The following is a 27091-nucleotide window of genomic DNA, read 5'->3' as shown; positions in this document are numbered from 1 at the left end:
CAGCTACTCAGGAGGCTGAGGCTGGAGAATTGCTTGAACCAGGGAGGCAAGGCTGCAGGGAGCCAAGGTCATGCCACTGCACTCTAGCCTGGTCAATAGAGTGAGACCCTGTCTCAAAAAAATTAATCAATTAAATTAAACATAGAAGGGGTTGAATAAAACTATAAGAAGTAGAGATATTGGCTGGGCGCGGTGGCTCACGCCTATAAATCCAGCACTTTGGGAGGCAAGGCGGGTGGATCACCTGAGGTCGAGAGTTCAAGACCAGTCTGACAAACATGGAGAAACCCCACCTCTAGTAAAAATACAAAAATTAGCTGTGTGTGGTGGCGGGTGCCCGTAATCCCAGCTACTCGGGAGGCTGAGGCAGGAGAATCGTTTGAACCCGGGAGACGGAGGTTGCAGTGAGCCGAGATCGTGCCATTGCACTCTAGCCTGGGCAACAAGAGCAAAACTCCAGCTCAAAAATAAAAAAGAAAAGAAGTAGAGGTAAGATTTAGGTATGGGCTTAATATACAACTTATAAAAGAACATTTATTCATTCAACAAGTATTTACTCTATACCTACCAAGGTTGGAAACAATAATGGTTAGCATTCTTCTACATCCCAATATACCCTATTTTTACTCCTGCCACCCTTCAGGGCCCCTATCTATAAAATGGAACTAATAACTACTCTCACAGAGGTGTCATGGATTAAACGTGGCAACCAAACTTTAAAGTGTTCTGTGCTCAAATAAAGTAACAGTTAAAAGACTGAAAGGTTTTCACAACAGCATGTTTAAAAAAAAAAAAAAGGCCAGGCACAGTGGCTCACACCTGTAATCCCAGCACTTTGGGAGGCCGAGGCAGGCGGATCACCTGAGGTCAGGAGTTTGAGATCAGCCTGGCCAACATGGTGAAACGCCATCTCTACTAAAAACACAAGAAAACACCAGGCATGGTGGCGGACGCCTGTAATTGCAGCTACTTGGGAGGCTGAGGCAGGAGAATTGCTTGAACCCAAGAGGCAGAGGTTGCAGTGAGCCAAGACTGTGTCATTGCACTCCAGCCTGGGCAACAAGAGCAAAACTCTGTCTCAAAAAAAAAGCCTCAAAATGTAACTATATGTATAGTATGCTAATATTTATCCCTGGACAGGAAGCAGCCTAAAACATCTCTGTATCCCTCAAGGTATTTGGCATACTGCCCCTTCATCGAACAAGGGTTCAGTAAAAACAACTTTTTGTCTAAGGTATGGAGTACTGTAGTCATTTTAATAATCTGGCAAAGAAGAAAGAATGAATAACAGGAACTAGTATTTACTGCTGCCTGTTATGTACCAAGTACTGTGTTGGGCACTTCACCTATGTTATTTAGTTTAATTTTCACAGCCACCGCATGAGGTATGTATTAACCAAAAAACCAGGAGTAGATTTTCATTTTCCAAGAATCAGAACATCATAAATCTAGACTAAAAACTGAGCAACATATCTTACATTTGGCAGCATCTGCTTATTTCACATCAAAAGAATTAAGGGGGCCAGGCACAGTGGCTCATGCCTGTAATCCCAGCACTTTGGAAGGCCGAGGCGGGCGGATCACAAGGTCAAGATATCGAGACCATCCTGGCCAACATGGTGAAACCCCAACTCTACTAAAAATACAAAAATTAGCTGGGCGTGGTGGCATGCGCCTGTAGTCCCAGCTACTCGGAAGGCCGAAGCAGGGGAATCGCTTGAACATGGGAGGCAGAGGTTGCAGTGAGCCAAGACTGCACCACTGCACTCCAGCCTGGAGACAGAGCGAGCCTCCATCTCAAAAAAAAAAAAAAAAAAAAAAAAAAAAAGAATTAAGGGAATCGTATTAAGGGGAAAAAACTTTTATTAACATGAAAAGAAAATGCAGGAAAAAATATAAATGGGCAACAAATGAATCGTATAAATGTTCAATCTTACTGGTAATGTTTAAAATCCAACAAAAAAACAATAAGGAGAAACCATGCGGCCAGAATAGCCAACAGAGAAAAATTAACAGACTTTTCCTTCAGGAGAATCAGCAGTATTTCCTCTACATCCTTCACAAATACAGCACATTCCCATGTGAATCATCTACCATCACCACCCAGTGATTCTGGGGGGCGGGGGGGGGGGGGCGGCAGGGGGGAAGGGCAGGATATAAGGCCAGTATCTTAATAAAGTGATCAAAGGTGTACACAATGATTCACTTTAAAAGACATTCTCGGCCATGATGTCTACAATAGAGAAAAGGGGGAAATCCACGAGGACAGGGCACTGAAGCTCTACTTTAAAATGGCTGACCAAACACATATTTACCTTTCCTGCCACAACAAAACTCAGTGAAATAAGCAAAAGAAATAAAAAATTAATCCAGAGCAGCCCTGGGAATCTAGGAGATGCTCTCAGCACATAGATCAGTGAGGAATTCCAAGGAGCACTGAAGCAAGTTAAAATAGATGGCAAAGCCCAAAGAAAACAGGCTCTCAGGCCGGGCGCAGTGGTTCACACCTGTAATCCCAGCACTTTGGGAGGCCAAGGCAGGTGGGTCATGAGGTCAGGAGTTCAAGACCAGCTTGGCCAAGATGGTGAAATCCTGTCTCTATTAAAAATACAAAAAAATTAGCCAGGCATGGTGGCGGGCGCCTGTAATCCCAGCTACTCGGGAGGCTGAGGCAGAGAATTGCTTGAACCCAGGAGGCAGAGGTTGCAGTGAGCTGAGATCGTGCCACTGCACTCCAGCCTGGGCAACAGAGTGAGACTTCGTCTCAAAAATAAATAAATAAATTTTAAAAAATAAAGAAAAGAGGCTCTCCCTCAAAAGATACATTTTTCCAGAAGAACCCCTGAAAGGTAATAAAATAGAGGAAGTAGGGACTGAGGAAAGAAATAACTGAAGAGCTGTGAAACACCCTTGCCAATGTCCCCTCCCCACCTTCTTTCAACAAGACTAATGCAGCATTTACCAAGCCCTGGCTCTCTGAAATAATTCAGACATCCTTACTCCTCATAATGTTGAGGCCACAGAAGTGGGGCAAGGTGCCAATTAACTGTAGCTTCCATGAGAAATGGGGAATCTCACCACTCAGAAGGCAAGCAACCCACATATTCAATAGAAAAATACTGCATTCCGGGCAAAAGACATAAAGTAAAGACATCAAGTTTGAAACAAAATTGTATAGGAACCTATACGTGCCGAAGCATAGCATATGAGGCAGGAGAGATGATGTGCGGTTGGAGAGGTGGGTGGGCAGAGACTATATCAAGGAGAGCCTGATGGGCAAAATAAGGGAATTCAGTCTACTTTCTCTTTCTGTTACCAAGACAGCACCAGTGCAGACTTTCAAGTAGGTGATATGACCTAAATCATATTTTATATCACACTGGCAACTGTAGATAATATATGAACTGGACAAGACTCCACTGTCTGTCTTGGGAGCCCAGGTGGATCTCAGAAAATGAAGTTTGAGGAAAAGATGTACTTCACATTAGACATGCTGAGTGTAAGGTACCTATAGAATATTCAGGTATAGATTTCCAGCAGATTACAACAGACACTAAAGCCTGGAGGGGAAAAGTCATGGAAGAATTTAAGCCGGGCATGGTGGCTGATGCCTGTGATCCCAGTACTTTGGGAGGTCAAGGCAGTTGGGTCGCTTAAACCCAGGAGTTCTGAGACCAGCCTGGGCAACACAGAGAAACCCCGTTTCTACAGGGTGAGGATACAGCGAGCTGTGATCATGCCATTGCACTCCAGCCAGGGCAACAGAGTGAGACCCTGTCTCAAAAAGAAAAAAAAAAAGAATTTAGAAATTTAGAAAAACATCTGTATATAAGTGCAACTGAAATCCTTGGGGTAACTGAGGTACTTCATGGAGACAATGACCTATGATAATTCTTGGCTAAGAAGTCAAAACCAGGTAACAGTAGTGTGTAAGGAGTAAGTAGATCATCAAGAAGCCCACACAGGAGGGAGAGAAAGAAATACAAGAGAAGGACATGGAGAACAAGGATGACAATGGAATACATTGGTTCAAGGGGATAGTGATTAACAGTGTCAGGTGCAACAAAAATGTCAAGTAAAATTAGGACTAAATGAATCCACTAGATGCAGCACACAAGAGGTCACAGGCATTCTCAGCAAAAACAGTTTAAGCAGCGGTGGGGGTGGGAAGCCAGAAAGCAACAGCTAAAATTTGAAGAGTGAATGAGAGACTACGTGTAAATCGCTCTTTCAGAAGTTTCGATGAGAAGGGGAGAAGTTAGGTAGCTAGGAGAGGATTGGACATGTGGTTCAGGGAAGGTTTCCTAGGATGAGAATCTTAGGCATAAGATAATGGGCAGAGAAAAACAAAGGAGTCAAAAGTGAGACCCTGAGGATGCAGCAACATTACTCAACCCGGGCACTACTGACATTGTGGACCACGTAATCCTTTGTCATGGGGCTGTCCTGTGCATTGTAGGATATCTACATGCCTCTACCCGTTAGATGCTAGCAGCACATGCATCACTACCACCCCCCAATTGTGACAACCAAAAATGTCCGCAGACACTGCCAAATGTCTCCTGGAGGCAAAATCTTCACCCCTTCTCCCCAAGTGGACAGCCACTGGGAACAGAATGGGGAGAATGAAGGGGAATAACTGATGAGAAAAGACTGCCAAAGAAGCAGCAGTGAAGCCTAAGGCCCCTGGCAAAGGACTGCCTCAAACAGCAGAAGCAGCATCTCATCCTCTGCGACAGGAGGAGAGGGCAACTCTGGAGAAGCAGGGATGACAAACTGGTAGAAGTGTGAAGAAAATCAACCAGACGGCTCAAAGTTCTCAGTGAAGTGGAGGCAAGGTCACGTGCTGAGTATGAGTGGTGATATTTAGTGGCAGATTTGAAGACAGTGGCTAGAGTTTGTAACAACTGTTGGGGTCTGGTAGCTGGCAGGTCACACCAGGGAATACCGACTGGGGTTGGAAAACAGCATACTCCCTTCTTCACTGAGAACGTTAAAATGTATTATACCTTCCCACAGAAATCACATACTGTATATTGATTACAGTCCCAAAGAACTCACAAGTCTATATGAATTTCAACTGCATAATGGAGAGAACAGACTCCTCAGGTTCACCTGGGAAACAAATCCATTTTTTAAATAACATAGTTCCTATCAGATAATGTGAACTGTGTTCTATACAATCAATGTCCAAATGAACTTTTGGTAAATAACCTGTTCAAGGTGGGGGTTGTCTGTGGTTATAACTACTTCCTGGTTCTTTTTTTTTTTTTTTTTTTTTTTTGAGACAGAGTTTTGTTCTTGTTGCCCAGGCTGGAGTGCAATGGTGTGGTCTCAGCTCACGGACTGCAACCTCTGCCTCCCAGGTTCAAGCGATTCTCCTGCCTCAGCCTCCCATTACAGGTGCCCGCCCACCATCTCTGGCTAATTTTTTTTTTTTTTTTTTTTTTTGTATTTTTAGTAGAGACAGGGTTTCACCATGTTGGCCAGGCTGGTCTCAAACTCCTGACCTCAGGTGATCTGCCCACCTCGGCCTCCCAAAGCGCTGGGATTACAAGCCTACTTTCTTGTTCTTAACTGGTAGAACTACTTCCTGATCAACAGTCAGGAAGAAAACAGAACAGACAGGAGTGGCTGCAAAGACAGAAAAACGTATTAAATGAGATTCTTCATATGATAAACACCTGCTCACTCCTGCCCTCTAAATCAAGGGCTGCAAATGCAAATGATTATAGGACCAGGAAACTGGAGAAGTTTCCTGTATTAGTCCATTCTCACACTGCTTTAAAGATACTACCCAAGATTGGGTAATTTATTTTATAAAGGAAAGAGGTTGAATTGATCCCCAGTTCCGTATGGCTGGGGAGGCCTCAGGAAACTTACAATCATGGCAGAAGGGGAAGCAGGCACCTTCTCCACAAGGCAGCAGGACACAGAGTGTAAAGGGGGAAGAGCCCCTTATAAAATCATCAGATCTCATGAGAACTCACAGGAACAGCACGGGGGAAACCGCCCCCATGATCCAGTCACCTCCCACTAAGTCCCTCCCCTCGACATGTGGGGATTATAATTCGAGATCAGATTTGGGTGGAGACACAGAGCCAAAGTATTATCAGTTGCCTGAAGCCTGTGCATCGGAAAGAAGCTGGAGGTGAACCACTAGCACAAAGACAAAGACATAAAGGACTGTCCTTGAGTGAAAAAATAAAAAGAAAAGCTACAAACACCAGCCCAGGGCTGTGCAGAGAAAGTGACCCAAACAGGCTGGATGCGGTGGCTCATGCCTTGTAATCCCAGCACTTTGGGAGGCTGAGGTGGGCGGATCCCTTGAGGTCAGGAGTCCGAGACCAGCCTGACCAACATGGTGAAACCCTGTCTCTACTAAAAATACAAAAATTAGCAGGGCGTGGTGGCGCGCGCCTGTAATCCTAGGTACTCAGGAGGCTGAGGCAGGAGAATCACTTGAACCCGGGAACCGGAGGATGCAGTGAGCTGAGATCGTGCCATTGCACTCCAGCCTAGGCAACAGAGCAAGGCTCCGTCTCAAAAAAAAAAAAAGTGACCCAAACAGAAGGGAAAACCCCAAGTCTGTTCTACACAAATATGGAGTCAAAATTTACACTACTTTCCAGGTGCTGGAGACCCATCTGAGAATAGACCAGTTCTATTCTCTAGAGAATAGTTCACTCTAGACACAGTGAACCCAAAGGGTCCCATCAGAGACAAATGCAAAACCAGACCAAAAGAGCATCCCACAACCCGGGCATAGGCAAACAATTGTCAAACTGTCAAATATTGCACACCACACGGAGAAACAGCAAAAATCTTGGAGGGAAGAAGGGAAGCCAAATGAGAGATTTCACTCCTCAAAAATTACAGCTAAGAAAATAATCCAAAGAGGACTTAAACATAACTATATTTTTAAATGTCCAAAGAAAATGCCCTTATGAAAATTTAAAAGCAGATTTGAAAGAAAACTTAAATACAAGTTTGAAAGAAAATGTAACAGAAATTCTTAAATTTGAAAATATATTCAAGGTGGGGCACAGTGGCTCATGCCTGTACATCCCAGCACTTTGGGGGACCCAGGTGGGAGGATCACTTGAGACCAAGAGTTCAACACCAACCTGGACAACACAGCAAGACCCCATCTTTAAAACATGTATATATATGTTTGTACACACATATATATTTGTATATTTGTATAAATATCAATATTTATATATTTGACTATATATAGCCAAATGTTTTTAGTGAAACCCTCAATAAGTTAACAAATTAACTGCATAGCTAAAGAGGAAATTAGTGAACCGTATGATAGATGTCAAGAGATTAGCCAGAAGAGACAGAAATGTAAATTAAACTTAAACAACATGAAGGATGTGATGAAAAATCCCAAAACATATCTAAATAATGGTTCCATAAATGGAAAATGGAGACAAAACTATTTTAAAAGATAATGGCTAAGATCTTCTCCCACAGCTGAAGACATCAGGGGTCCTCAGACTAATGGAATATATCAAATAAAAGCAGGATACATAAAACAAATCCACACCTAGAGATATCACAAAAAAAAAAAAACCTTGAAGATCAAAAAAACAAGGAAATAAACAGCAACTCAAAAGTACTGTAAATAAAAAATAAATAAATAAACAAGGAAAAGATCTTAAAAGTAGCTCGAGGAGAGAGAATTACCTACCTACAACGAAATTACAACTAAACTGACTGTTGACTTCTCATTAGCAAATAAAACTAGGCCAGGTACAGTGGTTCACACCTGTATGTAATCCCAGATCTTTGGGAGGCTGAGGAGGATCACTTGAAGCCAGGAGTTCCAGACCAGCCTAGGCAATGAAGTGAGACCCATCTCCACCAAAAAATTAAAAATTAATGGGAGCTAAATGATAAGAACTTATGAACACAAGGAAACAACAGACACTGGGGACTACCTGAGGATGGAGGATGGGAGGAAGGAGAGGAGCAGAAAAAATGACTATTGGGTACTGGGCTTAATACCTGGGTGATGAAATACTCTGTACAACAAACCCCTATGACATGTGTTTACCTATGTAACAAAACTTCGGGTGTACCCCCAAACCTAAAATAAAAGTTAAGCAAAATTTAAAAATCTGTCAAAACATAAGACAATAAGATTATCTATCCCCCTCTACTTGAGGGGAAGGGTGAGAGGAAGGAGAGGAGCAGAAAAGACAACTACTAGGTACTGGGCTTATTACCTGGATGATGAAATAATATGTACAACAAACCCCTGTGACATGTGTTTACCTATGTAACAAAACTTCACATGTAGCCCCAAACTTAAAAGTTAAAAAAAATTTACAAATTTGTCAAAACACAAGAGAATAACATCAAAGTACTCGGGGAAAATAATTAACCCAAAATTCTGGACCCAGCTCAACAATCATTCAAGAGAAAGTGAAGTACAGACACTTTCACAAACACCAAAACCAAATTTACTATTAAGGGGCCCTTACTGAAATAATTAAGAACATTTTTTAATAAAGAAGGAAGAAACTGAACCAAGAAGGAAGAAATAGAGTGAAGGAAGAATGGTGAGCAAAGAAACCTGAAAAACACATGAGTAAATATTCACTATTTTTATTGGTGTAAGGTGGCTTAAATAAGGCAAAACTAACACATAAATAACATTAACATGGAAGAGGGGCTGACGGTTAAGGAGTAATTCATTCCAAACTCTTGGTCTTATTCAGGAGGACAGGAATAATAATTAAGCTTAGACTTAAGGAAACACTCATGTTAAAATTTTAAGAGTAACCAAATTTCTGGCTTAAACCCTGGAATAAGAGAACTACAATGAAAAAGAGCTGAACTAATTTCAAATTCAAGACTTTCTTTAAACCCAACAGAGCACTAGGCACGGTGGCTCACACCTGTAATCCCAGCACTTTGGGAGGCCGAGGCGGGCGGATCCGAGGTCAAGAGATTGAGATCATCCTGGCTAACATGGTGAAACCCCGTCTCTATCAAAAATACAAAAAAAGTAGCCGGACGTGGAGGCGGGCACCTGTAGTCCCAGCTACTCGGGAGGCTGAGGCAGGAGGATGGCGTGAACCCGGGAGGCAGAGCTTGCAGTGAGCCGAGATCGCGCCACTGCACTTCAGCCTGGGCGAAAGAGCGAAACTCCGTCTCAAAAAAACAAAATAAAACAAAACAAAACAAAAAAACCAACAGAGCAACCAGTTGGCTCAAAAACTAAGGAGAATACCTGAAGGGAGAGAGGAGACGACCATGTGCTCACCTGTTGGAGAGTACAGCTGGACACCAAAAAGAACAGGTAGAAGAGTCAGTAAATGCGTGAAATCCAATGTGGCTTGCTGAAAAGATAGTGTGAAACCACGGGGGGTCACAGAATTTGAGGATATGATACCTCAACTTCCTGCAGGGTCTTCCTCCTCCAACCCCTCCACCCCACGCACTCAGAGCTCTAAAGAGTCCTGAGGTATGCTCATTGTGATGCAAACCTGGGGGTGGGCAGCAGCTAAGCCTGAGAGGCTGGACCCTACCCTCAGATCACTCTCCCCTATCTCCACTACAGTGAAGACAAGCCTTCACTGTAACAGAAAGGACAATGGTTACTTCTACCCTTAAGACAACAGTGAAAAATCAGAGCAGCAGGGAGGAGGGGTGGGGCCCAAGTCCTCAGAGAGGGGTAGGATTCCACATTGAGCCCAATACAACAGCCAGGGAAGGGGCAAGATCCTGAGAGTCAGGCCTGAAACTGAGGCTTAATCAAGAACAGAGACCACATCCTATCACCCCTCCCCACCTCCAAGAAAACAAACTTCCAGGAACAGTAAGAGCAGAATACCACTGAGAAAGGGACGGGAGAAAATCAAGAGTATGTAAAGAGACCCTCACTAAAGCATGCTTCGAAGGGGAGACCTGAAATTTAGACTGGAACAGACAATGTTCTGGTAAACCAATTCCCACCCTGATCACAAATTATCTCTAAGAGAATTTGAAAACTGGGGTACACTAGGTTAACCATAACAACACAAAAAAACTCAAATCCAGCCCAATGTAACAGTGAAAAGGAAGCCTAGCATGACTAACATCATTTTGCTTCTAAGCACCCCCCCCCACCACCCAGTGAAACCATCTAACTATGGGAGAAATTCAATTTATAGTTTAAAGCAAATAGTCCCTTCTGAAAACTAACCCCTGAAGACATAAGGGCAGTGTACACACAAGTAACAATGTTGTTAACGATTTCCATTTTTTTTTGAGACAGTCTCACTCTGTCACCCAGGCTAGAGTGCAGTGGTGCAATCATGGCTCACTGCAGTTTCGACCTCCTGGGCTCAGGTGATCCTCCCACCTCAGCCTCCTGAGTAGCTGGGACCACAGGTATGTGCCACCACACCCAGCTAATTTTTGTATTTTTGATAGAGATGGTGTTTCGCCATGTTGCCCAGGCTGGTCTTGAACTCCTAGGCTCAAGTTATCTGCCTGACTCAGCTTCCCAAAGTGCTAGGATTACAGGAGTGAGCCACCATGCCCAGCCATGTTAAAGATTTATAGTATTGTGACCTGACCAAGGACAAAGAAGTTTCACAACCTCCACAGACCCTCACTGCCACACAGATGTCTGTGGTCATCATAGTCATCTCTTGACCTCAACCTCCTCCCTCTTCCCTCTTCCTCTAACATAAAAGGAGGCGAAAATTCATATTAAGATGGTTCTTTAGGACATTACTAGTCCACCATCTTCTCAGGTTGCTGGCTCTCCAAATAAGGTTGCTTTCTTTGCCCCAACACCTTGTCTCTTAACTTATTGGCTGTCATTTGGTGAGTAGTACAACCTTGGACTTGGCTACACCAATTCCTAACTAGATTAACTCAAATACCAGCACTAACGGCCTAGCAGAAGGAAAGACATACCCATTTATAGACATAAAGATTATATGGAGGCTGAAGTGGGTAGATGACCTGAGGTCAGGAGTTCGAGACCAGCCTGACCAACACAGTGAAACGCCGTCTCTACTAAAAATACAAAATTAGCTAGGTGTGGTGGCACATGCCTGTAATCCCAGCTACTTGGGAGGCTGAGGCAGGAGAATCGCTTGAACCCAGGAGGTGGAGGTTGCAGTGAGCCAAGATAGTGCCATTGTGCTACAGCCTGGGCAACAAGAGCAAAACTCCGTCTAAAAAAAACCAAAAAACAAAAAAAAAAATGATATGGCCAGGTGCAGTGGCTCACACCTACAATCCTACCACTTTGGGAGGCCAAGGCAAGAGGAGCCTGAAGATATGACTGAATTGCTGTGATCTCATGATAAAACATGAATGGACAAAGGAGCTGCTGCTTATGGAAGAACAAAGGAACTGTTTTTCTGAGATGAAATCTACTGGTAAAGATGCCTTATACATTTTTGAAATGACTATTTCAAAAATAGACTATTCTATAAACTTAGTTGATAAAGCAGCAGCAGGCTTGGAGAAGTAGTTCTAATGTGGGTAAAATGCTATCAAACAGCATTGTATGCTACAGAAAAACCTACAATGAAAGGAACAGTCAACAGATATGGCAAACTTCATTGCTGTCCTATTTTAAGAAACTGCCACAGATCCCCCAGCCTTCAGCAACCACCATCCTGATCAGTTAGTCACCATCAATACTAAGGCAAAACCCACCACCAGCAAAAAGGTTATGGGTCACTGAAGGGTCAAATGATTGCTAGCCTTTTTTGGCAAAAAATTATTTTTAATTAAAGTATGTGCTTTTTTTTTTAGACATAATGTTATTGCACACTTAATAGACTACAGTATAGTGTAAACAAAGCTTTTTTTTTTTTTTTGGAGACCAAGTCTCACTCTGTCGCCCAGACTGGAGTGCAGTGGTGCAATCCCAGCTCACTGCAACCTCCATCTCCTGGCTTCAAGCGATTCTCCTGCCTCGGCCTCCCAAGTAGCTGGGATTACAGGCGCGAGCCACCACACCCAGCTAATTTTGTATATTTAGTAGAGACGGGGTTTCACCATGTTAGCCAGGCTGATCTCGAACTCCCGACCTCTGGTGATCTGCCCGCCTTGGCCTCCCAAAGTGCTGGGATATAGCGTGAGCCACCACGCCCAGCCAACAAAGCTTTTATATGCACTCAGTAACCACAAAATTTGTGTGACTTGCTTTATGGCAATATTTGCTTTATTGTGGTGGTCTAAAACCAAAACTATCTCCAAAGTATGCCTGTATTGTACAATGTAGATACACACACACACACACACACACACACACACCCCTATTATGGACTAGAACTCAGCATTTCAATGAATTCACACAATAAATCATGAAAAAAAGCTCGGAGATGTTGAAAAAAAGCTCAGACAACTACTCTGGTAGTTGTCACCTTTGGCTTCCCCTTCTTCATCTGCCATACTGTAAATGTTGGTAGAAAAGATTCTGGAGCCCCACAGAGAGCTATTAGCACCTACTCATTTACCAGTGTGGATCCAATTATAACAATTACATATCTTACACAGGTAACTAGACACAGGACAGGCATGTCTATAGGGTAAGCAGACAGGAGGATCCACTAGATAGGCACCTGATATACCACTGCACAAGGAAGAAGATACAGACATGAGGAAATGGTGGGGGGTGGGGGGGCAAAAAGGGGCACCTTTGATAAGGGAAGTGTTTATTGTGCACTTCCTATGTGCAAGGCAATGTGCCACATACTGAGGGTACAACAGTCAACACTCCATGCCTCCACGGAGCTTACAGTACAAAAGATCCTGGGATGTAGCTAAGGTACAAGCATCAAAGCAAAGCATGTAATACATAAATAAACATTACTTCTTGCAATTCTCCCAGCTTTATATGCCCATCCTTAGATCCTTGTCTTTTTTTTTTTTTTTTTTTGAGACGGAGGTTCGCTCTGTCGCCCAGGCTGGAGGGCAGTGGTGCAATCTTGGCTCACTGCAACCTCCGCCTCCAGGATTCAAGAGATTCTCCTGCCTCAGCCTCCTGAGTAGCTGGGATTACAGGCACATGCCACCACGTCCGGCTAATTTTCATATTTTTAGTAGAGACGGGGGTTTCACCATGTTGGCCAGGCTGTTCTTGAACTCCTGACCTCGTGATCCACCTGCCTCAGCCTCCCAAAGTGCTGGAATTACAGGCATGAGCCACCGCGGCCAGCCAGATCCTTGTCTTTTAATGCACCCTCTGCCTGTAAACCCTTTACCTGCACCTGACATTCTGGACTTCCTTTAAGACTCTTCACAAGCACTCAAGAGTCATTTCCTTTCGCAGTCCCCTTAAGTGCCTGTTAAGTGTACCTCTTCAGGCCAGGCATGCCTGCAATCCCAGCACTTTGGGAGGCCAAGGCAGGCAGATCATGAGGTCATGAGGTCAGGAGTTTGAGACCAGCCTGGCCAACATGGTGAAACCCTGTCTTTACTAAAAATACAAAAATTAGCCGGGTGTGGGGGCACATGCCTGTAATCCCAGCTACTTGGGAGGCTGAGGCAGGAGAATCGCTTGAAGCCAGGAGGTGGAGGTTGCAGTGAGCTGGGATTGTACCACTGCACTCCAGCATGGGTGAGAGAACAAGACTCCGTCTCAAAAAAAAAGAAAAGAAAAGAAAGAAAATAACTCATGGCAAAAGCGAACTCAATTCAAGGCTGAATCAGTATGTAGATTTCCAACGAACTATTTGAAGGAGGTGATGCTGCAGTTATTCTTTGTATATGTGGAGAGGAACAGTGGGCAATAGTATTGTTTACAGGCATGAGCTAACAACTTTACACCAAGAAAGACTTGAATGAATGCTCACACAATCACCAAGGCAATCACAAACTTAGTATGGCAAAGATTTCCTAAAAAGAATTCAGCATGTAGGGGCATTTATTGTTGGAGAAAGAAACAAATCAGGATATAAAAAATAACACCTTTATAGCACTCATATATACATAAGCCCACCTGAACATAAAATGTTTAACAGAGACCAATTTAATGTAAAAGATAAGGCCACAGAATGTGAACCAGATTTGAAAATGGTGCTCCTGATGAAGAGTAGTGCTCCTATACAATAGTAACAAAATTTTCTAAAAACATTCTGGGTGCTCACATGTGATTTCATAAAACATGAAATAGCATAAATGCTGAGAAATATTAAACTAGATCTAAGACACTGTATTTGGAAGTACAAAGAATAAAGCAAATTTAATGAAACATTTCGTTAAAACATTAAATACTTCGAGCAGATTAAAGGTGTCTGGAGGGAAAAAAACAGGAAAGAATTTTAAGTTTAAATATGGAAGAGAGCTAAAGCTGTTAGAAAAAATATTCTAATTCAGTTATAAATAGAAATGACATTCCTATATAAGGTTAACAGAACAGTGAGGGATAAAAGAAAAGGTACCTTTAGAAAATTAAAGGGAATTTCTACAAAAACAATGAAAGGAGTACTGCAGACGACAATCAATCAAGAAAGGAGTTACAAAAATTTTAATGAAACAAGGGAAGAATATTTTACCTTGCAGAGATTATGACCTTTCTGGTAAATTACCAAGGTTCCATTGAACTAAAATTCTTGGGTTTTGTAGCATTTCATTTCATGTCACACCCCTCCTTAAAATCTTCAACCGTTTCCCAGGAGATTTAGGACAAGTTCAAAAACCCAGCAAAATGGCCTACTAAGCCTTTTCAAGACCTGGCCCCTGTTGCCAACTTCTGCTTCAATGCCTGTTTCTCTATTTTCTAGTCGTTTTAGATTTCTTTCAGTTCTTTTTTTTTTTTTTTTTTTTTTTTTTGAGTTAAGGGTCTCGCTGTCACCCAGGCTGGAGTGCAGTGTGGCATAATCACAGCTCACTGCAGCCTCCAGCTCCTGGGCTCAAGCAATCCTCCCAGCTTACTCTCTGGGAGTAGCTGGGACTACAGGCACATACCACCACACTTGGCTAATTTTGCGTTTTTGTAGAAATAGGGTTTTGTCATGTTGCCCAGGCTGGTCTCGAACTCCTGGGCTCAAGTGATCTGCCTGCCTCAGCCTCCCAAAGTGCTGGGATTACAGGTGTGAGCCACCACGCCCGGCCCTCTTTCAGTTCTTTAAAAGGTTCTGTTGTGCAAAAACCCCAGCTCTCTCACCTTGCCTCATCACATTTGCACCTTCTGTCTGGAAAACTTACTTCCCCAACTAGACCAGGTCCTTCTCATTCTTCGGGTCTCACTTAAATGTTACTTCCTCAGAGCGACCTTCCCACCTCTTCCCCCAAGGACAGACTCTCCAAGCCTACCCTGTTACATACAGTTGACCCTTGAACAACACAGGTTTGAACTGCATGGATCCACTTATACCCAGATTTTTTTCAATATAAATTACACTGAGTGTGCCTGCCTCTCCTGCCTCCCCTTCCACCTTTTCCACCTCTTCTGCCTCTGCCCCTGCTGAGACAGCAAGACAACTCCTCCTCTTCCTCCTCAGCCTACTCAATGTGAAGACGACGAGCACATTTATAATGATCCACTTCCTCTTAATGAATAGTAAGTATCTTTTCTCTTCCTATGATTTTAATAACAGTTTCTTCTCTGGCTTACTTTACTGTAGGAATATACTACATAATACATATAACATACAAAACAATGTGTTAACTGACTATTTATATTACCAGTAAGGCTTCCAGTCAACAGTAGGCCATTTTAGTAGTTAAGTTTTTGGGGGGTCAAAAGTTATACTTGGATTTTTGACTGCGTGAGGGTCAGCACCCTAACCCCTACGTTGTTCAAGGGTCAAGTACACTCCCATAGTGTTCTGTAGTTCTCCTCTGCCTCCATCTCAAGACTAAATTATTTGGCCGGCTCACACTTGTAATCATGGCACTTTGGGAGGCCAAGGTAGGTGGATCTCTTGAGGTCAGGAGTTCGAAATCAGCCTGGCCAACATAGTAAAACCCCATCTCTACTGAAAATACAAAAATTAGCCAGGTGTGGAGGCACACACCTGTAGTCCCAGATACTTGGGAGGCTGAAGCATAAAAATCGCTTGAACCCAGGAGGCGGAGGTGGCAGTGAGCCAAGATCGCACCACTGCACTCCAGCCTGGGCGACAGAGTGAGATTCTGTCTCAAAAATTAATTAATTAATTCTTTGAGGGCAGGGCCTACTTACATTTTATCACTCCATGTAGTCTCCAGCAAAGTCTGGCACACAATACAGGATCATTAAGTAATATTTGTTAAATGAATGAAGGACAGATCCTCAGGATGTAGGACAGATTATTTGAGAAATAAATAATTGATAAAGTATAAAATAATTATTTGCACAAAATTAGCTTTTGTCTACCCCAACTATTTTCAGTAAGTACAATTAAAATCAAATTTTTTCTTTTTATTTGCATTGCTAAACTTGAATTTAGTGGTAATATTAGGAATAATAATTACTAGCAATTAAAGTTAATATACCCTATAAGCCGCTGACAAACCTTGGTGGGGTGTATGTCTGAGGGTGTGGATAAATTCTAGGATATGTCACATCTGACCCAGCCTCTGGTAATCTTTGAAGGATTCTACCCATCAGGAAATTAGTTTTTAAAATCAGCAATGTCAGGGTAATCAGGTAAATCCGGGTCAGTAAGTTGTTCTTCAACTATTACTTACCACCTTTTTTTATCTGTCATATCTTCCTCATGAGACTGTATATGTTTACTTTAATTATCAAAATACAATCTCATACTTCCAAGAACCTAATCTTTAAACATAATACAAAATCTTTTTCTTTTTTTTTGAGATAGAGTCTCGCTCTGTGGCCCAGGCTGGAGTACAGTGGTGCCACCTTGGCTCACTGCAACCCCTGCCTCCCAGGTTCATGGGACTCTCCCGACTCAGCCTCCTGAGTAGCTGGGATTACAGGTGCATGCCACCATGCTCAACTAATTTTTGTATTTTTTGTAGAGACAGGGTTTCACCTTGTTGTCCAGGCTGGTCTCGAACTCCTGACCTCAAGGGATCCACCCACCTCGGCCTCCCAAAGTGCTGGGATTACAGGCATGAGCCACCGTGCCTGGCCCATAATACAAAATCTAAAACCGATATCTAAAATTGCAACTTACCTAAAATAACGTAATCTTTTTAAACAATATATATTATTTATATATGTTTTGTTAATTTCCAGAAACCAAAGTTGTTCTTACTATCAAAATCAAGTTACACTGGCACTTCATGTTACCTATGCCTATTTCAAACCAGTCATGATTGAACTGACAGTAAAATATTAATATCAGACCAGTGCCGTGTGTCTAACCTGTTTGCCATTAAAAATCCAGACACAACCAACCACACAAGGAGTTATTGATTTACCTGCCTGGTACATATAAGGGTCACTTTTCATAGAGAAATGTTCACCTAAAAGCAAAGAAAATTAGATACATTTTCCAAAACACTTTACTTCTAACCAAACCATTACATTCCTCTCCTATATGTACCCAAAAAAATAACATCCCTAAGCAGTGTCCGTCTACACAAGCAATACACTGAGCAAAGGAAGAAACCTGCACAAGTGAGGATCAGCCTGTGCTGATGAGACTTCCCGTTCCCAAGCTGGCCTTACTCCCCAGCCCACCCTAGAAGGTAACTAAGAAGAAAATGATGCAGGCAGGAAAAGGCAGTTACAGTACCTTGCATGTTAAGCTGTTTGCAAATCCCATCACAATCCAGTCTGAAGTAGACAAAGTGTCTAAATATCTGAATTTGATGAAGCCTGCTCTACGACACACGCATTAGGCATGGATCTGTCAAGGGGGATTAGAGGTCCAAACAACAAAATGCACAATGTCATTAGCTTAAAATCAAGAAAACCAATTGTTTCCCTGTGCTCTTATATTTGAAAGTAACTTTCTTGCACAATAATTACATTACTTTTACCTTCATTTATTTTCCCTGCATTCCCAACATATCACCAAGAATGTTGTATTTTATTTGCTGGTTTAAAAAAGATCAAATGAAAATAAAATTTAAGCCACAAACACAAGGTAATTTATATCATTTGCGGTTGTGATCCTTTAAATTCTGCTATGTATTATGCATAGGCAAGAACTTTTGAAAATACAAAAAGCATTATGAAATGATACTGTGTGTGAAATTTTTTTTTTTTATTTAAACGGAGTCTCGCTCTTGTTGTTCAGGCTGGAGTCCAATGATGCGATCTCAGCTCACCGCAACCTCCACCTCCCGGGTTTAAGCAACTCTCCTGCCTCAGGCTCCCAAGTAGCTGGGATTATAGGCATGCGCCACTACGCCTGGCTAATTTTGTATTTTTAGTAGAGATTGCTTCTCCATGTTGGTCAGGCTGGTCTCGAACTCCCGACCTCAGGTGATCCGCCTGCCTCGGCCTCCCAAAGTGCTAGGGATTACAGGCGTGAGCCACCATGCCCGGCCGAGAAGTGTATTTTTTTTCTTTTTTTTTTTTTTTTTTGAGACAGGGTTTCACTCCTGTTGCCCAGGCTGGAGTGCAGTGATACGATCTTGGCTCTCTGCAACCCCTGCCTCCCAGGCTCAAGCCATCTTCCCACCTCAGCCTCCCAGGAGGTTGGGCCTACAGGTGCACACCACTGCACTCAGCTGATTTTTGTATTTTTTGTAGAGACGGGGTATCAATGTTGGCCAGGCTGGTCTCAAACTCCTGACCTCAAATGATCCGCCCGCCTCGGCCTGCCAAAGTGCTGGGATTACAGGCGTGAGCCACCCACGCCTGGCCTCCAGAAGATATTTTTTAAGGACATCTTTTAGACCAGGCACAGTGGTTCACGCCTGTAATCCCAGCACTTTGGGAGGCCAAAGTAGGGGAATGGCTTGAGCCCAGGAGTTCAAGACCAGCCCGAGCAAAACTGTGAGAACCCATCTCTACAAAATACAAAAAAATTAGCCAGGCATGGCAGCCTGCACCTGTAGTCCCAGCTACTCAGGAGGCTGAGGTGGGAGATCACTTGAGCCTGAGGAGGTGGAGACTGCAGTGAGTGGTGATCACACCACTGCACTCTAGCCTGAGTGACAGAGTTGAGATCCTGCCTCAAAAAAAAAAAAAAAGACATCTTTTAAGATCTACATGATTTCATTTGTCAATGTCTGATGACAAAAAGATCTAGGTTGGCCAGGCACAGTAGCTTACACCTGTAATCCTAGCACTTTGGGAGGCCGAAGCGGGCAGATTGCTTGAGCCCAGGAGATCGAGACCAGCCTAGCCAACATGGTGAAATCCTGTCTCTACTAAAAATACAAAAATTAGCCAGGTGGGCCAGGCATGATGGCTCATGCCTATAATCCTAGCACTTTGGGAGGCCGAGGCAGGCAGATCACCTGATGTCAGGGGTTCAAGACCAGCCTGGCCAACATGGTGAAACCCTGTCTCTATTAAAAACACAAAAATTAGCCGGGCATGGTGGACATGCCTATAATCCCAGCTACTCAGGAGGCTGAAGCAGGAGAATCGCTTGAACCCAGTAGGCAGAGGTTGCAGTGAGCCGAGATCACACCACTGCACTCCAGCCTGGGTGACAGAGCAAGCCTCCGTCTCAAAAAAAAAAAAAAAAGAAAGAAAGAAAGAAATTAGCCAGGTGCAGTGGCGTGTGCCTGTAGTTCCAGCTACTCAAGAGGCTGAGGTGGGAGGATTGGTCGAGCCTGGGAGGTGGAGGTTGCAGTGAGGTGAGATCACACCACTGCACTCCAGCCTAGGCAACAGAGTGAGACCCTATCTCAAAAAAAAGAAGAGAGGTCTAGGTGAAGCAAGTAAATAAGGTTAAAAAAACTCATTGACAGGAGAGAATTTTGGGGGGTGATGGAAATGTTCTAAAACTGGATTGTAATGATAGTTACACCAACTCCATAAATTCACTTAAAAATAATTGAATCATACACTAAAAAGGTGAGTTTTATGGTATGTAAAGTACACCTCCATTACATTATAAAGAAATCAACAAAATTTTGTAATCCCAGCACTTTGGGAGGCCGAGGTGGGCAGATCACGAGGTCAGGAGATCGAGACCATCCTGGCTAACACGGTGAAACCGGTCTCTACTAAAAATACAAAAAAAAAAATTAGCCGGGCGTGGTGGTGGGTGCCTGTAGTCCCAGCTACTCAGGAGGTTGAGGCAGGAGAATGGCGTGAACCCGGGAGGCAGAGCTTGCAGTGAGCCGAGACCGCGCCATTGCACTCCAGCCTGAGCAACAGAGCGAGACTCCGTCTCAAAAAAAAAAAAAAAAAAGGAATCAACAAAATTAACGCACAGGTCCCATCTGTGTAGAAATATGGTCCTGCTTTGGCCAAGATATTTCTGGCCCTGAGGCTCTACAGTATTCATCAGCACTTTCTAACTTCAATAGGTAAGAAAAGTGATTTTAATCGATTACAGAAAAAGATGTTAAGTCTTCTTTTTTCCTAACATGGACTTCTAAGTGCTCCTTTAGGGCACATAACTGTTTAGTTCTCTTAATGATGGGTCTTGTTTTAAAAAAAAATCACGGCCAGGTGTGATAGCTCATGCCTGTAGTCCCAACACTTTGGGAGGCCGAGGCAGGAGGATCACCTGAGGTCAGGAGTTCGAGACCACTTGGCCAACATGGTGAAACTCCATCTCTACTAAAAATGCAAAAAAATTAGCCAGGCGTGGTGGCAGGCACCTGTAATTCCAGCTACTCAGGAGGCTAAAACAAGAGAATCACTTGAACCCGGCGGGCGGAGGTTGCAGTGAGCCGAGATTGCGCCACTGCACTCCAGCCTGGGCGACAGAGCGGGGGACTCATCTCAAAAAAAAAAAGAAAAAAAAAAATTAAAAATTTAAAGAAAATTTGTTTTAATCACAAGAAGCTTTAAATAGCAGAAAGTTCTACTTTCATGTAGAAAAATTTTCAGAGTCCAACCTCTGTATTAGCACACAACAAGGGGTGGGCGCAGTGGCTCATGCCTGTAATCCTAGCACTTTGGGAGGCTGAAGCGGGTGGACTGTCTGAGCTCAGGAGGTTCGAGACCAGCCTGGGCAACACGGTGAAACTCCGTCTCTACTAAAATACAAAAAAATTAGCTGGGCGTAGTAGCATACACCTGTAATCCCAACTACTTGGGAGGCTGAGGCAGGAGAATCATTTGAACCCAGGAGACGGAGGCTACAGTGAGCCGAGATCACGCCATTGCACTCCAGCCTAGGCAAGAGAGCAAGACTCCATCTCAAAAATAACACACACACGCAATAATAATATATCTCTATAGACTTTACCTCCAGATTTTATTTCACTGGTCATAATTACACAAGAGGTGCCCATCTGCAAATTATAATGGCTGCCATTTTACTTCAAGGGTATATCTAAGCCACAAAATTGAATTCAAAGAGTATCTTCGTAGCCTTTATTAGTGTAGCAAATTTAATCAAAGTCCATCAAAAGTTATAATGCAATATCCAGAAACATGAAATACCAAGTAGCTAATTAGAAACAACTACCTCATTTTTGGCATGATTATGTACAGCCTTCATTTATGAAGAAACAGAACCTCTGTTAGAAAAGTCTGACCCTCTGGTTAGAAAAGTCTGCACTTCCAATTGTCCTATCCAGCAGTCCTGATGGATCTGAGTTCAGTCCCCCATGTGACTAAAGGTCCAGCAGCCTTGCCAGAGTAGCCCATGAACTCCAAGAAGCATATGTATACCTTCAGTACACCCGAGGCATGATATACAGTAGGAACTCAAAATACCCTTGGGGTGGCCTTGGTGATGGCTCATGCCTGTAGTCCAAGAATTTTGGGAGGCCAAAGTGGGAGGATCGCTTGACGCCAGGAGTTCAAGATCAGCCTGAGCAACATCATGAGACCCCGCCTCTATTAAAAATAAAGAAAAATCGGCCGGGTATGGGAGCACGTGCCTGTAGTCTCCAGCTACTAGGAGGCTGAGGTGGGAGGATCCATTGAGTCTGCCAAGTTAAGGGTGTAGAAAGCTGTGATCACACCACTGCACTTCAGCCTGGGCAACAGAGTGAGACCCTATGTCAAAAATAAATATGCTTGGGAAATCAGTTTCCTAAAGAGAAGCAGAAAGCATGGTTTTGAAGAGCACGGCTTCAAGTCAGACCAGTTTGGATGGCAATTTTGCTGTTTCTGATGACTAGCTGGGTAATCTGAGCAAAGTACTTTATTTCTCTGAGCCCATTTGACATGTACACAGGAGGTAAGAAGACCTACTTCATAGAGCTGTTGTAAGAACACACATGTATTCATGCAAATAAATTACTTGTCACAGTGTCTGGCATGCAGTAAGGCTCAATAGATGGAGTATTATAATTATTACAGAGAAGACTGCCCAAAAGAGAGACCACACCCAAAACTTGACCCTGATTAGGATTATCTCAAACACCAATGTTTCTAAGAGCTTAATTCAAAGTGTTGACAATCAATTTCAAATACCTGAATGGGCTAGTTCCTTTTAACCTAATAAATAACTTTCTATTAATTCCCAAATCTGAAATATTTAAATGTTATCAGTCTCTAGGTAGAAGGTCCTTACCCTCAGCTTTCACACCCACCAACAGAATTGCACCCAAGCTCGTATCTCAGTGTGAGGAAATGTACAAACGTGAATGAGAAATGAGGCCAGATCTTTGATTAATTCAGTCATCCATGCACTGCTCTACACACATAAAAAAAAATTCTAAAAACGATCAAAACCTAAAATCTGAACACTAAAATTGTGCATCACCAACAAAAGATTTCTAATGTCGAGCTTGAGATTGAAAGCAAATTAGAAAAACCTCCAAACAGAAAGTTTAAATGTAGTCTTTTAATTGCATTATTGTCCTAAGTTGAAATGTAGTCCAACTGATGCCATGATCAGATGATAAAGAATCTGTGAGATTCTATCTCCTCCTTTAACAAGAAATTTGATGTTGCCAAATTATTTGATGTTGCAAAAAAAAAAAAAAACTTTAAAATCTAAAATTACCCAATTCTGAGTAAACAGCTTTTTCTACTTAGAAAGCAACTTAATACTTCAAATTGTGCTATTCTTGTACCAAAGTGAAGGGTTATCTAAAAGATTACCCTCATGTTTTAGATCTATGCATGTGAATTAATTTATTCCTAAATGCCTCATATTATTATTTGACATCAATTTATTACATGAAAAAGTCATATCCCCACAGTAACTGCCAAAAATCAGGTACTGTGTTAGCATACCTTCTAATATCTAGAGGAAATAAAGATCACCACCAGTTATCAAAACGGAAGGGGAGAGAATGTGAATTTTAACAGACATGTTGAAGAAAACCTATTTTCCTTGCTCTCTTTACAAATTTCTTACAGCCAATTTCTCAGATAAAGCTAAATTTTCTTTTACAAAGTAAACTGAAATGAAAATCATAATGAAAGGTTAACTTTCTGCAAGAGAAGCCACTGTCATTTCCAACAATGCAGCTATTGTTAAGAGTCTCTCATAGATTCCTGGACACAGTGGTGAAACAAGGCTAGGGGTGATACTTAAAGGAATTTCTCCACCTCTGTCTTTCAGTTTGTAATGTAACAATACTATACCTTCAAAGTAGAAACACCATGTAAAATCTGGTTCCCGTTAACTGAAACTGCCTTAACCCCAAGCAGCATATTTGCAACCGAATACATCTGACTCACAATCAGTCAACCTTCTATTACCCATCTATGCGAGACGGCCCTGCAATTTCTTTCAATGGAAGCCTTTCCTTTTAAAACCCCAGGGGACACAATAGATGCCACACTCTGATTTAAATAATTCCAAGAAAATTACAATATAAACAAAGGCAGACTTAGGGAACTTGCATAAGTAAAAATCAAAAACCTGAGAAAAAGGGGTAAAAAAATACCAATCATAAACCCCTAAATCATGAATAAATTTTAAGACTGAGCCAGGAAAAAAGGAATACTCTCTGGACAAAGAATTCTATTTCAAATTTTTTAAAAAATATATCAGATTTTGATTTTAAAAAATTTAGGTTTAGGAAATATGCTAAACAACAAAACTGGAATACTCAACTGTTTGATATATATACATCTAGCAAATTAATCGCTGCATTGACTATGTTAAAAAGGCAAGACAATTCAAAGAGATTTGATACCCTCTCCAATTGAGGAACCCCCAACTACTCTGAAATGGCAGATAATATTTAACACTCTTGGAATGGTTAACTTTATTTAGTATGCCTCTTTTGGAGTTCTATTATTTAATACAGCCAAACGGAATTTTTCCCTAATTAGGTTTCCTTGTACTTGTGAAATGCTCAGCATACAGTGCTGGCAGCATTAGCTCTACAGCTTCTCTCTTCTGGCTCCTTCCCTCCTCAACCACCCTCACCTTCCCCCCCCCACCCCCCACCGCCCCCACCCCCGCCCCGAAAAAAAGATTTCCTTCCCAAATGTTCTCTTCTCTGCATTTGTCAACAGAAACACCTACTGGTGGTGTCAAACTGCTAAGACTGCTGCAGGCTTCCTTATTCCTGGTTTCAGTGTCAACGCCAAAAATGCTCAATCCTAAAATAGTACTTTTAATAAAAAGAAATTAAAAGTCTTGCTAGGTACTCAACCTATCATATTCTCGAAAAGCAGCACGCCTTTTTTAAAAATCTATTATTAATGGACCCTAATTGGATTGTTAATCATAAGATCATACTATCCCCTTCAACACTAAGACACAGGAACAAGTAAATATAGCCTCTTCACATTTTGTGAATAAAACATTTTAAAACACTTGAAGGAAATAAAAACAAATTTACATCTAAGTGTCACTCACATGTAATTCCGAATAGCCTCGGTGAAGATGTCTTTTTTGTAACCCTACAGCAAGAAAGAAACAAGCTGGAAATGTTCCAGCAGATGTTACCTAAAACGATAATCCTGTTCTATACACATCTCTGTCTCCTGTTTCAGACAAACGCTCTCAGACAAATTAATTTGTGTAATCTTTTACATTAACTATATAACCATTACGTTCAAACAAACCTAATTCAGATGCACAGAAAGAAATCATTCGGTGTCAACAATACTTTCTAAAATCAGCTTAAATTCCAGCCAATTAAAATAGATTGTGCTAACAGAATACTGATCTGCAACTACTTAAATATCACAGCACCCGTCTAATCTCACTGTAGAGATACTAAGGTCAGGCTTTTCTTATTCAGGCATCTGTTCTTTAACACTCAAGTGAAGCGAAAAACAAAACCCTCAAGGAAGATCTGCCTTTACACTGAAATATGTTCAGGTTATTTTTTTCCCCAACGTGGGCACAAAACGTGTCAATGCAAGGAGGACCCGTTCGTTCTGGGAGACGGTTCCAAATCCCAGAATCCGATTTCTATGAGGGTCCAAAGGGTATGAAGGTCTGAGAAGGGGCCATTCTTCTTCCCCGCACTATGCCAGTCGTGAACTTCACAGCATCGCCTGAAACTTGTTCGGGGGAGGTTGCGGAGCCGCGGGGCGGGCGGCGGGTCGCTAGCCCACTCTCGCGGGCAGCCAAGGTCAGAACAGAAGGGCCAGGGCCGCGACTGACGGCCTCTGGCGAGTCTCGGGCTCCCTCCGAACTCGGGCAGGGGGCTCGGGCGCGCAGGCCCCTCCTCGGCACCGGCAGGAAGGGGCTTACCTCGCCGCAAGCCCCGGGGAGCTCGTGCCGCGGGAGCGGCGGGGCGGGGACGCCGCAGACCCGCCGCTGAGGGGAGCCCCGCGGGGCAGGCTCGACTAGCCGCCCCTCTTTCACACCCTTTCGCCTCCCCACACCCCAAAAGACAGCCCCAGCCCCTCGGGGGAAGCCCTTCCAGAGGCGCAGGGGAGCGCCGAAGAGGGGCCACTCCGGGTTGGGACGTCCTCACCGCGTCGCCCCGTTCCGGGGGGACCGGCGCCGCCGCCCCTTCTCTTGTCCGCCCGTGGGGACCGGGTGGGTCCCCATTCTCAGGAGAAGCTGGGTGGACGCGGGGCCGATGTAAGGGTAAGAAGGCTTGGCGGGCGGGTGGCGGTGCGACTACTCACCCCGCCGAGTCCCCCACTTCTAGCAGGGGACCCCACAGCTCCTGAGAACGCCGTCGCCGCTTTACCTTCCCCAGCGGCAGAGACAACTAATCGAAACCTCCGGCCCCGCCCTCTAGCAGAAGCGAACGCGCAGCCTATTTTGCTAACTGCCCCGCCCCAGCCGGCCAGTTCGGACCAATGGGAAAGCGCCTCAGGTTTTGCCCGATCCCGCCTTTACCCCGCCCCCTTCTGGTAGGAGCCAATGAGGAGGAAGCGCTTGTCCTGGAGTTCGGGCTCGCGCCGCTCGTGCTCGAGTCTCCGAAGCCAAAGAACGCTGGTTCCTTATACAAGCTCGCCTGCGCGCTCACGCGCGCGCCGCGCCTCCTGGCACGCCAGGTTTGGTTGCCCCGCCAAGCCCTAGCAACCTGGGCTGGAGAGGCTGAGAGGGGCGGGGCCCGAGCCTGGAGCCGACGCCGGGGGGAGAGCGGGGAAGCAGGGAGAGGGTCGACGGTGGTGGGGTGGGGAGATCGTGACTGAGAAAGGGGTGGCTGCGGGGGTAGGGGGTGGCGAGGAGGCCCCGGAATCCGCCTGTCACTGCGGAAAAAAGAGGGAATCCTGCCTGCAGCGCAGCTACCCTGCCCTCCCTCCGGAGGGACCCGTGCCGGGGGCTGGGGTGGGGGAAGTCGGGGAAGAGGGGGAGAACACACTCGGGGCGGGAGCTGAGAAATGCAGGATGGCGGATGGTTTATCTCTGTTGTTGGTAAAAATGATATCGAAGTCCATTGCTGCTGCTGCCCAACTGTTGCCGCTGCGTGTGCACACACACACGCACATATGCACACACACAACACACACTCACACGTACACTCATCCAGCAGCTTGCGGTCCCTTGGGTGAGTTAGGCGCAAAGACCTAGCAGCCTGAGGATTCCTTACACAGCAGCTGGGCGCGTGCAAAGAGCTGTTGCAGCAGTAGCAGCAGCAGCAGCAGCAGCAACGACCCACACCTCCGCTTCGGTCCGATGCTCTGCCACACAAGATCCCCCAGCTGGCTTGAAAGCAATGAAGTCATCGCCCAACCAGTAGAAATGTAAAGATCTTAATTCCC

At 43.8% G+C, this 27091-nt stretch overlaps 1 protein-coding gene across 4 annotated transcripts in view; it reads right to left on the bottom strand.

Moving 5' to 3' along the window:
* The window catches only part of CDKL5 (cyclin dependent kinase like 5), a 227453-nt gene extending 201325 nt beyond the window's left edge, over positions 1–26128 (bottom strand). The window contains exons 1-2 of one of the 4 annotated variants that reach the window (XM_054544372.2): positions 26006–26112; positions 17658–17771 (exon numbers count right to left, since the gene is read on the bottom strand). The gene's annotated coding sequence lies outside the window, so the exon portion shown is untranslated. Of the gene's footprint in view, positions 1–9280; positions 10078–17657; positions 17772–26005 lie in introns of those variants that run through there. The other 3 variants (XM_024240950.3, XM_054544373.2, XM_054544371.2) reach the window with 3 other exon arrangements.
* Between the last annotated feature and the right edge of the window lie 963 nt (positions 26129–27091).

Source organism: Pongo abelii, chromosome X (genome assembly GCF_028885655.2).
Source record: "Pongo abelii isolate AG06213 chromosome X, NHGRI_mPonAbe1-v2.0_pri, whole genome shotgun sequence".
NCBI classification, from domain to species: domain Eukaryota; kingdom Metazoa; phylum Chordata; class Mammalia; order Primates; family Hominidae; genus Pongo; species Pongo abelii.
The sequence above is the reverse complement of the archived record's forward strand: the minus strand, read 5'-3'. Positions and strand labels throughout refer to the sequence as shown.